This window comes from Oxyura jamaicensis, chromosome 21, assembly GCF_011077185.1.
Source record: "Oxyura jamaicensis isolate SHBP4307 breed ruddy duck chromosome 21, BPBGC_Ojam_1.0, whole genome shotgun sequence".
Classification (NCBI taxonomy): domain Eukaryota; kingdom Metazoa; phylum Chordata; class Aves; order Anseriformes; family Anatidae; genus Oxyura; species Oxyura jamaicensis.
The window spans coordinates 5,381,535-5,393,220 of NC_048913.1; the positions used below are offsets into that span (position 1 = coordinate 5,381,535).

At 45.1% G+C, this 11,686-nt stretch overlaps 1 long non-coding RNA gene across 1 annotated transcript; it reads left to right on the plus strand.

Moving 5' to 3' along the window:
* Positions 1-7,458, plus strand: LOC118177158. Its single transcript, XR_004755692.1, has 3 exons — positions 1-2,902; positions 4,105-4,782; positions 4,858-7,458. It is a non-coding gene; the product is annotated as an uncharacterized LOC118177158 (long non-coding RNA).
* The last annotated feature ends 4,228 nt before the right edge of the window (positions 7,459-11,686 follow it).

Genomic DNA, 11,686 nt, shown 5'->3' on the forward strand with positions numbered 1-11,686 from the left:
GTATTTGGTGAGGGTGTGTGCAGGCATTTAGGACAGCTGCATGTTTTTCGATTACTGCAGGCAGGTTTAGGTGCACATTTGTGGGTCCACACCAGTGAGCACCTTTCTGTGCCACACAAGCAAGACTTGTGTGCTTGTCTGCAAACGGCTTTGAGCTGGAGATCCGCAGCCATACAGCTGGGCAAGTCCATGACTTGGTAGCACACGTGGATCAGATTTGATTCAGAGTTCTGTAGCCATGTGTTATTTAAATGTTTTCTGCTGGGTTACATTCCCAGGACTCTGATCTACATATTATATCTCATGCAGTTTGTCAGCTTGCTTTTTCCTGCTTGTTTTCCTGTGTTTGTTTAACACCTCTGCCACAAAACCAACAAAACATGGTACAAGGAAAGGTGTCCCAGAGGTAGCAGGTGAATGTGTGCAATCCTTCATTGCTTGTGTCACCAATGCAAAATCATCCTACGTGCCGTCAGCTCCCATTTAGAGATGTGTGCTAATTAGCCTTTTATTACAGTGTGTATTTGAAAACAATTGAATTACAGTGCCAGCATGTGGCAAATTCAACCTCAGGATGTTGATACAGTTAAGTCAGCAACTGGCGACTCAGTCTGATTGCCAGAGAGCATTTGTGTGTGTGTGCGTGAATAGCCTTTGATCAGGTGCCACTGCAGCCACCTGCCAGCAGAGAGGCACACACATACTCTTCAGGGCTCCTTAGCACCCTACAGGGTCCTGTCTAGCTTCTTGGGGTGTAAACGTCCCTTGAACATTTCTGTTGGAGCAGGAGAAGAAAGCATGCATTGTGGTGACATGCCAGAAGTGGATGGGCTGGATACGGGCTGGCTCTACCCAACCATCAATCAACATCTTTGTTTTCTGAGGACAGTGGAGCTGCAGTGTCAGTATTTGCACGCAAGAATTCCACTGCCGAGCTGCAGTCATTCAGAGGTAGAGGTGGAGCAGTGTAGCTCCCTGTCATGTTTCTTCTGAATGCAAACTCTAAAAGTGCTTTCAGAAGGGACAGCTGTGGAATTATTGACACACACCTGTTTCTGTGGTTTCCCATAGTTCTGTGAATGAAACCTAACTGAGACTACCAATTTCTCTGCCCCAGACTCTCAGCATACCTTGGGCCAGTGACCGCGGTTGGCTGACCACAGCCGTTACCTGGAAGAGCAAGGCTTTCCCTTCGTTGCTATTCCCCTGATCAGCTGGCTTTGCTCCAAAGATCTCCATTGCCAGAGGGTGCCAAGCAGAATGTATTCGCGGAGATATGTGATTCTTCCCCCTTGAGGAATTTGCATTCTGCAGTTCTTATCTGCTCTTATTAACTTCCATGTCACAAGGAAAACTAAAGGCCTACAGCTACATCTCCGAACAGCAGAACTTTGCCTGCTTTGGAGGGGAAGCCTAAAGCCTCTTTTTGCCATCATCACCATTTGCTTTCAAATAGACTGTCAGGAAATCAGCTGTGGTTTTGTTTAACAGAGAGAACTTGCTGTTTGTAAAGCCTTTTCCCTTTGTAAATCCAGCACCGTTTCACGTCATAGTTGTGACAGGTTTAAGCTCTGCAGCTGCACTTTCTTGCTTTAAATCCTGTATGTGTTTTTTCTAACCTGTGTCTGTGAAATTCTGGAGCTCTGGAAAAAGAAGAAGAGGAAGAAAAATGCCAAGTGTTTGGCAGAGGATGATTAGAAGCTGTGTGCATGGTCTCCCCAGTCTCCTCCTCTGAATGCTTTGACAGGTGCCTTCCTCAGCAGCCTTTGTCTACTTCCAGTCTTGGATTAATGCAGTGGGAACACGGGCTTCAGGCACCTTGCATGGGACCTTACAGCCAAGAGCTGTAATTTTCAGTTAAAATTTCCTGCTGGAATGAAGTAAACACTTTGCTCGGAGGAGCTGTGGATTCCCTATCCTTGTAAGTGTTCAAGGCCAGGCTGGATGGGGCTTTGAGCAACCTAGACTAGTGGGAGGATTGGAACCAGGTGCTCTTTAAGGTCCCTTCCAGCCCAAACCCTTCTGTGACTCTGTGATTCTGTGATTTAAGACGAGCTGTGCTCATTATCAGTTTGATCTACTGACACCACAATACAGAAACAATGGGATTTTGTGCCTGTACAGTCAGATTAATGAGTACGCTGGAGCTATAACACAAACGAACTTTGCTGTGAGACGAGTCTTCTGAGAGCTCACGTGAGTGCCAGGTGTTAGGTGAGTGCTCTGCTGTCCCGAAATGATGGAGGTGCAAAAGGCTCGCTGGATTTTGCTGTAACAAAAAAGCAGGTCTTTGGGGATAGTTCAATCCCTTTACAGCTTTAATGTTAGAAGAATTTACTTGCTTTGGCCTGTTACACTCAGCGTAAGACTCAGCTTCATTGTTAAAATGTAGCTGAAAAAAAATAAAAAATTGAGAAATGGAAAGATTGGATTTTCTTGGTTACATAATTTTCTTTTAAAACAAACAAACCATTTTGCAGCTGACAGGATTTATGTGGGTACTTAATCTGGAGCTAATCATAATCTCTAGAAATGCAGCTTCCTGTAGCTGCCTTGCTATAATGTCTAAAGTTTATAGAATTGGTGCAGCCAATCTGGGACCCTCAGAGAACCATATCAGCCCCGTTCCTTCAGCTGAGAGAAGCAGCTTGCTTCTTTTTATGAGCTTCTCCCACCCCTTCATCTTCCCTTGATTACTGTTTTCTTGAAATTAGCTCCTTAAAATTCTTACAGCCAATCTCCAAGACCTCCCAGCTGACACATCTATCTTCCGCTGCTGCTCTCCTCCTTCACAAGGACTCGCATGGAGCCCGGGAAGTACTTCACGTTTTGTTTGCTAATAAAGACCATGGAGGGATGTTAAACCGATAGCACCTACCATACAAGAAGATGGCTGGAAAAAGTACGTGCTGCCACATCCTTTTTGATTCATAACCCAGCCTGGCAACAGCTTTAAGGTTGATGTTTCTAAGAAACACAAGAAATAGAGGTGGACATAGGAGGCACTGAGGTTTAACGGTGAATGCAGCAGCTGCCAGCATCGCCACCAGCTCGGCTCTGTGGCTTCAAACCATGCAACGTCTGTGTGTGTTTATTTCCCTGAGTATGAAAACACAGCATCATCCTGCCTTTTCCTTTCCTCTCTTATGTTAATGCCCCCTCCAAGGTATTTTTGGTATTTTATTCAATTCTCTTTAGTAAATCTGTAGCATGCAGACCTGCTTTAAAACTTGGGCTGCTGTGGAGATGATTGGGCAATGTCCTACCGTTGTTTATCTTTTATTTAGGACTCCAGGGGGAAGCATCGGGAAACCATTCCCTCTGCCATGCTCTTCTCTCTTCATTTAGTCCATTAATGAAATATTTTTTTCTTAATTTCATTATTTCAGATTTTGTTGTTGCTTCTCACATCTAGATGAACTGAGAGAAATATTTAATTCACTGCTTCCTGCATATGTGCCATCCATAAGCACATTCTCTCATCCATAAGCTGTTTCTTGGGGAATTCCTCCTTCTGAAAGTGCTGGGCTTCTTTGTTGAGTTGCCATTTCTACAAAGTTTCGTATTTACTGAATTAGCCAAAGGAGATTATTTATTCAACCGGAAGGAAAAAATCATAAGCAGCTGGGAAGCTTTATTTGTACTTGTGTTTTCTTCTTAAATCTGCAGTTTGTTAAAACCCACTGTATATGAGATTTAACAATCAGTTTTTTCCCCTCGTGCATGCCTATTTATGAGAGGAAAAATAGACACTGATTGCATGGTGTAGCTGATTTGTTAAACAAATGTTCTGCAAGCCTCAGCCGTACTGGAGCTTTGTGTATTGGCCCCATATACTGCTTCTCTGCTCATAACAAATACCAGAGCGGTCTATATTCACACTTGGCAGAAATTGGCATAGCAAGAGCTGCTGATTTATGCCACCTAAAGAAATATTTACCCTGCTAGGAATGATGGATTTCATCAAAACTCCTGATGCCACTAGCAGGGCGGATTGTAATGAGAACAGGATGGGCTGGGATCAATAGCATTTTGATTTCCTTAGGTCTGCAGTCCTGTAGCAAGTACTTTTTTTTTTTTTTTTTTTAATTATTATTCTTTCAGAACCGTGGCCAGCAGCCAGAGCGGTTCCCTGCACAGCAGTGAGCTCTCTGAGGTATTAAGACGTGTCTCTTTGTTACTGACAATGGCATTCAAGTCTCAGGTGTGACAGTATGAATTCACTGCAGGCCTGAAAAATGGAGAAATGGCTCCCCAAAGACATTTTCCTAATCCAAAAATGCAGCGGAGTCTGAAGTAACAAAAGAAAACAGATTCTGCCTTGTTCTAGCAAAGTTTTGCCATCCCCGTATCTCGGGGGATCTGGTATCCTCGTTATCACTGAGGTGCTGGTAGCAGTCCCAGGCACAAAGTGACGGAGCGCCGGCCGATACTCATTTATTGCTGCAGATGAGACAAATGTGGAGAGAGCAGGCAGGGGGGAGTTGGCAGGGAAGATGCAGTGCTGCCAACCCCAACTGCTGCAGCTTGAAGACACATCTTTAGAAGATGTTCCCATGACGCAATTAGGGAGGTAATTAAATAATCCTGTGAAACACAGCCTGGCTGCTAAGTGTGTTGTAGGCAAGGAGCTGAAGTGCTATGCTTCTGTCCATGGCAGGGGGGAGGCATGAAAATAATCTGTTGTCATTTTTGCCTTTACAAAAGTTTGTAAAGTCTAGATTTTTACTCCCTAAAAGTGTGTTGCTGAAAGTGCTGTTCATCCAAAGGACTTTGAGCAAGGTAATAGGTTGGTCTGAACTGAAATCTTGGACTGATTAAATCGCAGTCAGCCGAGCATTTGAAGCTTTCATTTAGCTGTTCCAGGTAACAATAGCAGATGGGATGCGATGGGAATGCAATTGCAGAAAAAGGCAATGGGATGGACGTAACCACAGGTGAGCCACACACATGGCATGACACCTGGAAAATGCTCGGCACATCCTGAAATTACTGCAAATCCTCCGGGTGCTCGGTGGAAGCTGGCTCAGGTCCTCACGCTGCAGGCACACGCCGGTTGCAGGTGAAGGTAACAGGGTTAACCAGTTGCTCGTGCTCATTTTTACAGGAGAATCGAATGCAGAATTCCACAATGAGCGCATCCAACTGGAATAACTTCAAGGCATAGGCAGGACTGTTCGAATTTTCTGGGTTGCTTTTTCGTCAGGGGACCTGAATGCTCTGAATTGCGCAGTAATTATGAATGTAATATCTTGACAATGTTAAATATCATTAATGACTGATCTAAGGGAACTTGCAAATGACCATGTAGTTACACAGTGTTGGCAGCATAAATAGCAATTAATGTTGTAACTGTAGCTGTTTGTGCTCAGTAGATTGTATCAGGGAATCCCATAGAGTGGGAAGGAGTGTCAAATGTTCTAACACAGGAGAAAATAATAATGATAGTGATAATATGAAACTGATAATTAAGGACCTTCCCTCTGATACATCTGCTAAAGCAATAGGGCTGCTCAGGAGTGCAGAAACCTGAAAAGCAGTTTGTGTGTATCTGTGGCTCCGTCCATCCATCTGTCCCTAACAGATCAGGCAAGTCAAAGGGATTGTTATGGCAATTACCTCAAGAAATTTTGCTTTAGCTTAAACTGCAGAGATCTGTATTCTTGGGAGAAAGGCCTGGGATTCTGGATTTTGCTCTCAGTGATTTTTGCAGTAATTATCTGCAGTATGCAGGACATAGATTTGGTGTAACAGGAAGCTGAAAAGTGCTCCAGTGCAAAGATAGATCTGGACTCCCTCCACTGGCCTTCGCTGAAGGCCAGTGAGTGTCTGTCACAGCCGCAAGCCACGGCGCTCCAGGAGCACCAAAATGATGCCCAGCTCACCAACTGCAGCAAAGGGTTCATATCTCTGTCTGACGCACTGCTCAGGAAGATGTTTGTCACTCTCATGAAAAGGAGAAAGCAGCCAGTTAGCCACGGTTTGCTTCACGAAGAAGCTTGGGAAGAAGAGTTGATATTTCACTGCACACAGAAATTGCTGATGCTGTTTTTTTTCCCCTTCTCTTGGCTATAAATGAGATCTGGAGAGGGGAATGGAGAGACAGAAAGAACAAGGAAAAAGACCTGATAAAATGCCATCCTGATCTTGGTCAATAAACTTATTTCCAATTAGGAGCTCCAGCAGCAGCAGGTGCACAGTGTATGTTCTGCTGCAGGGTACTCATCCTGATGGTAAGAAGCCAAATTTTAATAATATTTGCATCAGCAAGAATGTGAAGTAATCCCAGTGAAATTATGCCATTTATCCTGGATTTGTACCAGTATCAAAGAAAGCAAAATCTGTCTGATTTACGTCAAGAGCCTTCTTTGCTGTAATAACTGAAGCAGCCCTGCACTGCAGCTTCCCTCTTTCAGGCTTAAGGATTCCCTGCTTTTCTTTAGTACAGAGCTTGGAGATCTTGTTTCTCTGCTCAGTGGTAAATGCTCTGACCTTCCTTTCAGAGATGGTGGCCACTTCTTCCCTGGTTATAATTCCTGATTTGATGTTCAGCCCTGGTATATGCAGGGGTAACTCCATCATGTGTGTTGGAGGCAACATCTTTTGTGCTTGGCCTGGGATACCCACTACTTGATGGGGATACTGCAGTAATAAAGCATTTGTATTTGACCTGAGGGAAGCTGAACAAGCTAAAGAGTGGAGAGAGGGTTGCAACTTGGGTGGAAGAGGCAGGAAGACAAGAAGAGAGATGAAATGGTAAATTTGTGACAGTGGCCACAAAAAGTGATGGCGGTAGTGCATTAGGTGATGCAGGTGGGCATGGAGTTCTTCCAAATCACCTCAGCAGAGGACCTGTCCCATGACTCCCACCCGCCCTTCTCTATACCAGTGACTGCTGCATTGCAAATTAGTCTGCCTAGCCAGTCAGTCTCAGGTGAATACTGACAGCAAAGGCATGTTACAGGGTGAAGTCCAAAGACCTAGATGGATAGGTGTGAATAGCAAATGCAGATGAGAGCTGGCAAAAAGCTTCAATGTGGTGACGAGGACATGAGCACAGGAGAGCAGTACAAGGGAGAGCAGCGCAGGAAACACTGCGCTCTCCAAATGTGTCAGTCTCACAAAGAGGTGACAGCTGTCAGGGAAGATGACATACTGATGGATTGCCGCCTTCATTGGAAGAGAAATAAGCCCTGCTTATTATGGAATATTTTGCTTTAATGATGCACTGTTGTTTTTTTTCTGTTTTCCAGTTGGTCTAAATTCTGATCCCTGTTAGATGCCATTAGCAGTTTCCACTGAAATCCAGAAGCCTTATACATCTCACCAGAAGCATGATTTGGCTCTAGGCCCATTGGTATCACTGGAGCTGGGCTTCTCACATGTGAACAGGAGACCAGGGGATGCTCAGATAATCTGGGAAAGGCTCTGGCATGGCCTCAGGTTAGTGTGCTTGGCACTGTGATGTTTCATCTGGGACTGTCCTCCCAGCTGGGAAGAGTGCAGAGTTTGAGCACAAGGGGCACTACAGAATAAACCTGTAGAGGGAGCGAGGGACTAGCAGAGCTGAAAAAAAGAATGGGAGAAAATTAGAGACAGAAAAGCAATCAGGACTTAATCCTGTGTTGTACTGAGTTCCCTTTAAGAACCATAAACTGCTCTGAGCTTTCAGTGACTGCAGCAAAGATGGGTTTTGCTGTGTATTTATATCACTTCTTTATTATTCTCACTGCACAGTCGCAGACAGGATTGGGATGGAGGCAGGAAATGCTTTGTACCTTGCAGGAACTGACCCCTGGTGAAAGAGAATAGTAAGGGCACATCTCAGAGGATCTGACAGAGCCAGAGACTGGGGACATGCAGGAAACCTACCCAAGCATTTCACATTCCTGCTCCGTGGCCCTTAGCAAAGATCGGCAGAGATCGCTTGCATCCTCCAAGAGCAGGAAGTCATTTTAAAGTAGGGGAAACAGAGGCAGGGTGAGAAGAAGGCTTCATTTTCCAAAACTGGCTCTCTGTTTTGCATGACTCCTTTTCCTTCTAGAACAAACACTAGGTTTGTGTGAGATCCTGGATGTTGTCAGAAGAGAGCCAGGACCCAGGGGACCAGGCTGCCTGAACTGGGATCGAGGGGCCAGATCCCAAAGCAGCTGGAGGTTCAATCCCCACATCAAAGGTGGGAAGGAATGTGCTGCTAGGGTACCAGCAGAAATAGTTAATGGAAGAAAATATTCACCTAACCCTTAATTATTTAGAGCCAGAATTAATTTTGCAGTTCCTCTGGCAGGTTTCTCTGGTCATTAGGGCACTGGCAATGAGTCTTTCCCAGCAATCCAGCCATCGATCAATCTCTCTGAAGGCTAATGTGTCACTGAGAGGTTGGAGATATTTGTGTCTCAGGGCAGAAGCTGAGCCAGGCAGAATTTATCTGTGCTCTGAAACTTTACTTTTCTTTCTCTCCTCACCCTCCTCTCAGAGAGATGATAAAAATAAAGACACATAAACTCAGGAAGAAAGAATAATGGCTTCGTCTTGCTGAGGGACTATATTTTGAGGGTTTGCTTAGCTTTCATCATAAGTGCTGCTGACTGGAAGAAATTCTTTTGATCATGTAAACCCTGGCTGGATTAAATTGCCAAATCCCATTAGATTCCTTGGGATTTACAACAGATGTTGAATGCAAGATTTCTCTGTGGCCCACCAGGCCTGCAAGGCCGTTCAGACCTCTGCTGTCCCCAGAGGAATAGGGCAGCATTGGAGGGATCATCTCTGATCCTTTGTCTATTGTGCAAAGGGCTGGGAAGCCGTCGGGGTCATTATGCCCAGGGCACAAGTTTCTAATGAAAGAGGTCCTGGACGAGGATGCTCTGGCCTCACTCAGAGAAGGGAGATCTCTACCCAAGCCCTGGAGGGACAGGGAAGCAATGTGTTTGAAAAAAGAATGAATCTGGGCAACACTCCGCAAGGTTTGTTTGCATTAGCTTTCTACTTCCTTGATTTTTTTCTCCTACATTCACTTTTAATATCACCCAAAGATTTGGGAGTAATGGGAATAGCTTGTATGTTATTAATGCTTGTAACCAGTGGCCAGGCTAACTGAACCGTTACAAAGCTAGCTCCATTTCATGCCCTCTTTCCTCTTTCTCTGGCTTGACTTTTCTGCTCTGTTTGTCTGAAATGAACAGAGATGAAGTGAAATGAATTACAGCCTCTCCCTGTTTCACGCTCGAGACCTAGAGGGAGAGTTAAGTGTCACTGTATCTGGCTCACAATTTGTGACTGCTGCAGCACAGCCTTCCTCTAGCAAGTGAAGGAACCTTCCCCTAGCAAGTACAGGAACCTTCTCTCCCATTCAGAACTTCCCTTGCATGCAGCATCCCCCCCTTTCTGCTCCTGCCGTCCCTGTGCTCTGTACACTTTTCCTGTACAGGCTCAGATCTGCCAGATGTTGAATGTTCCCTGCACAGTGCTACGCAGGGAGCCCAGATGTGATAAGTGAACTAATCCTTATGTGCCTCCTCCCTCAGATCCAGAGGGATCTTGCGAACTCGATGGGCTCCTTGCCCAGATCCCAGGGAATGAGATGCTACAGGGAGAAAATGACAGTGGCATTCAACTTGATGAGGCTTTTTGTCCCTGGGACGCAGGTGTAGTTTGCATTGCAATTGTAAGGTAGACACACAACATCCACTCCCCGCACTGGGATGAGGTATTATTGCATTGCCTCCCTGTGCTGTTTGCAGAAGTTGGGAATTCTGCCTGGAGTCAGCCAGCAGCGGGAAGCCACCGCACGCTGGGGCTGCCTGAAGAACACCCACCAAGCATGTCTCCCTCTGCTCTTTGCTGGTTGAGAAATTGTTCCGGCTCTACGTTGTAATCCTTTCTGTACAGAAGCTTCCAACTGGTACAGCTCATTCTTCCTGCTTAGCTAAATGTGTTTTCAAACACTAGCCTGGAACTTAGCGGATGGTAATTACACTTTGACATTAATATTTAAACCACAAACACAGTTAGCACACTAATACCGTCCCCATAGGCTACTGCTCATTTAAGTTTTGTCCTTATGAGACTTAATTATTGTCAGGGATGAATCCTAAAAGGCAAGAAATATTACAACTGGAAGACTAAACATTCCCTTGATTATTAGAGCTACAGGATTTGGGCACAGAGATGGAAAGAACCTTGGCTGTGGTGGTAACACTTATACTGCTACTGAAATTTGGTGAGTTTTTAAATCCTAAAGGCTGATTCTCAATGGCTGATGAGATTTCTTTGTACTTAACGCTTTTACAGAGATCACAGCTTTCATTTAGTTTAGCCAGAGAATAACTTTGCAAAACTTATATGTCATTGCCCCTGTCGTACAGATGGAGAAGCAGCATTTTTTTAAGGGCCTGGCCCAAGGCAGCACCAGGGCTATGTGGTCTTTGCCTTCCTCTCTGGAATAAGTAACTGAGCTGGTGAGAGTAGCAAGTGTCTGATGGTTCAGACCTGCTGCTTAACTATTCTTGAAGCCATCTCTCCAGCATAACCTTTTTATGGACCTTTTATAGGAAAGAACCCTGGGATCACGTCTTTTCAATCAGTTTGTGCAGCTGCACAAGTTCCCAGGATGTGAAGAGCCAGCCTGCCACATTAGATGCTTTTTGGCATTCTGCATCCCACTTCATTGTTTGCAATACAATAGGGCAGTCTGTTACAGAAACACCAGTACAAAAGTCCCATTTTCTGCTGGTCTAACTCCGCAGGCATCCCCAGACTGGGCTGGGAAGGGAGTTAGGCTCAACACCACCAAACTGATCCTCAGTCAACCTCAGTCAAAACCACATCTGTTCAGTCCCTCTCTGGATGTCTCATGTCTCTGAGACAGCGGCTGTGCTCTGGGCAAGAGGTGAGCAGGGAGCTGGAGCGGGGAGGAGGAGGAATAATCCCCCACTTAATCCTGCACTTTTTTGAGCATCTCCTGATTTTTGCTTTGAATGCAAGCAAACAGAAATAACCACACAGATAATTAGCTGAAATCTCCAATTCCACATGGCTGAGCAATAGGGACTGGAAAGTGGCCTGTATCCAGCACTTGTGAAGGGTTATTATGAATCCCCAGAGGTCTGCTCAGAACTGAGGCCAGGTTAACATTTGCCACCTTCCGTTTTGAATCGGTTCTTGGATGATGTTGTGCTGGGCACAAGTTTGCTCCAAATTTTTGCAAGTCCTGGTAAGCCTCTGGCTCAGCCTGGGATGAATTTCAGCCCTGAGGCTGTACCCCAAAGTGAGCTTTCCTATTTTGAGACGTCATTTTTTACGTTTTGCACGGTTGTTGTAAAAATCAGCCAGGAAATTGAATTTTCTTTTTCCTCCTGCCTCCTTCCCTCTCTCTCTCAGCTTTTGTGTTGTGCTGGCTCCTTGATAGTGCTATTATGTGTGGTGGGAACCCCAACCCTCACCGAAGGAGAGAAACCCTTTGACATGGATCTTTAGATTAATTACTAGTTTCTTTAATAGTCTCAAAGCCTTTAATGAAGGGCAGTGCTGACTCTACCACCTGTGTCCAAGGAAAGGCAAGGCTGCTGCCATCTGCTCCCTCAGCCTAAAACTAATGAGTGCATTAACTTCCAAAGAGAGATTCATAAACTTCCACTGCCTGAGGACGCTACGAGCTGTTGATGTTTAAAGAGTAGCCTCCAAA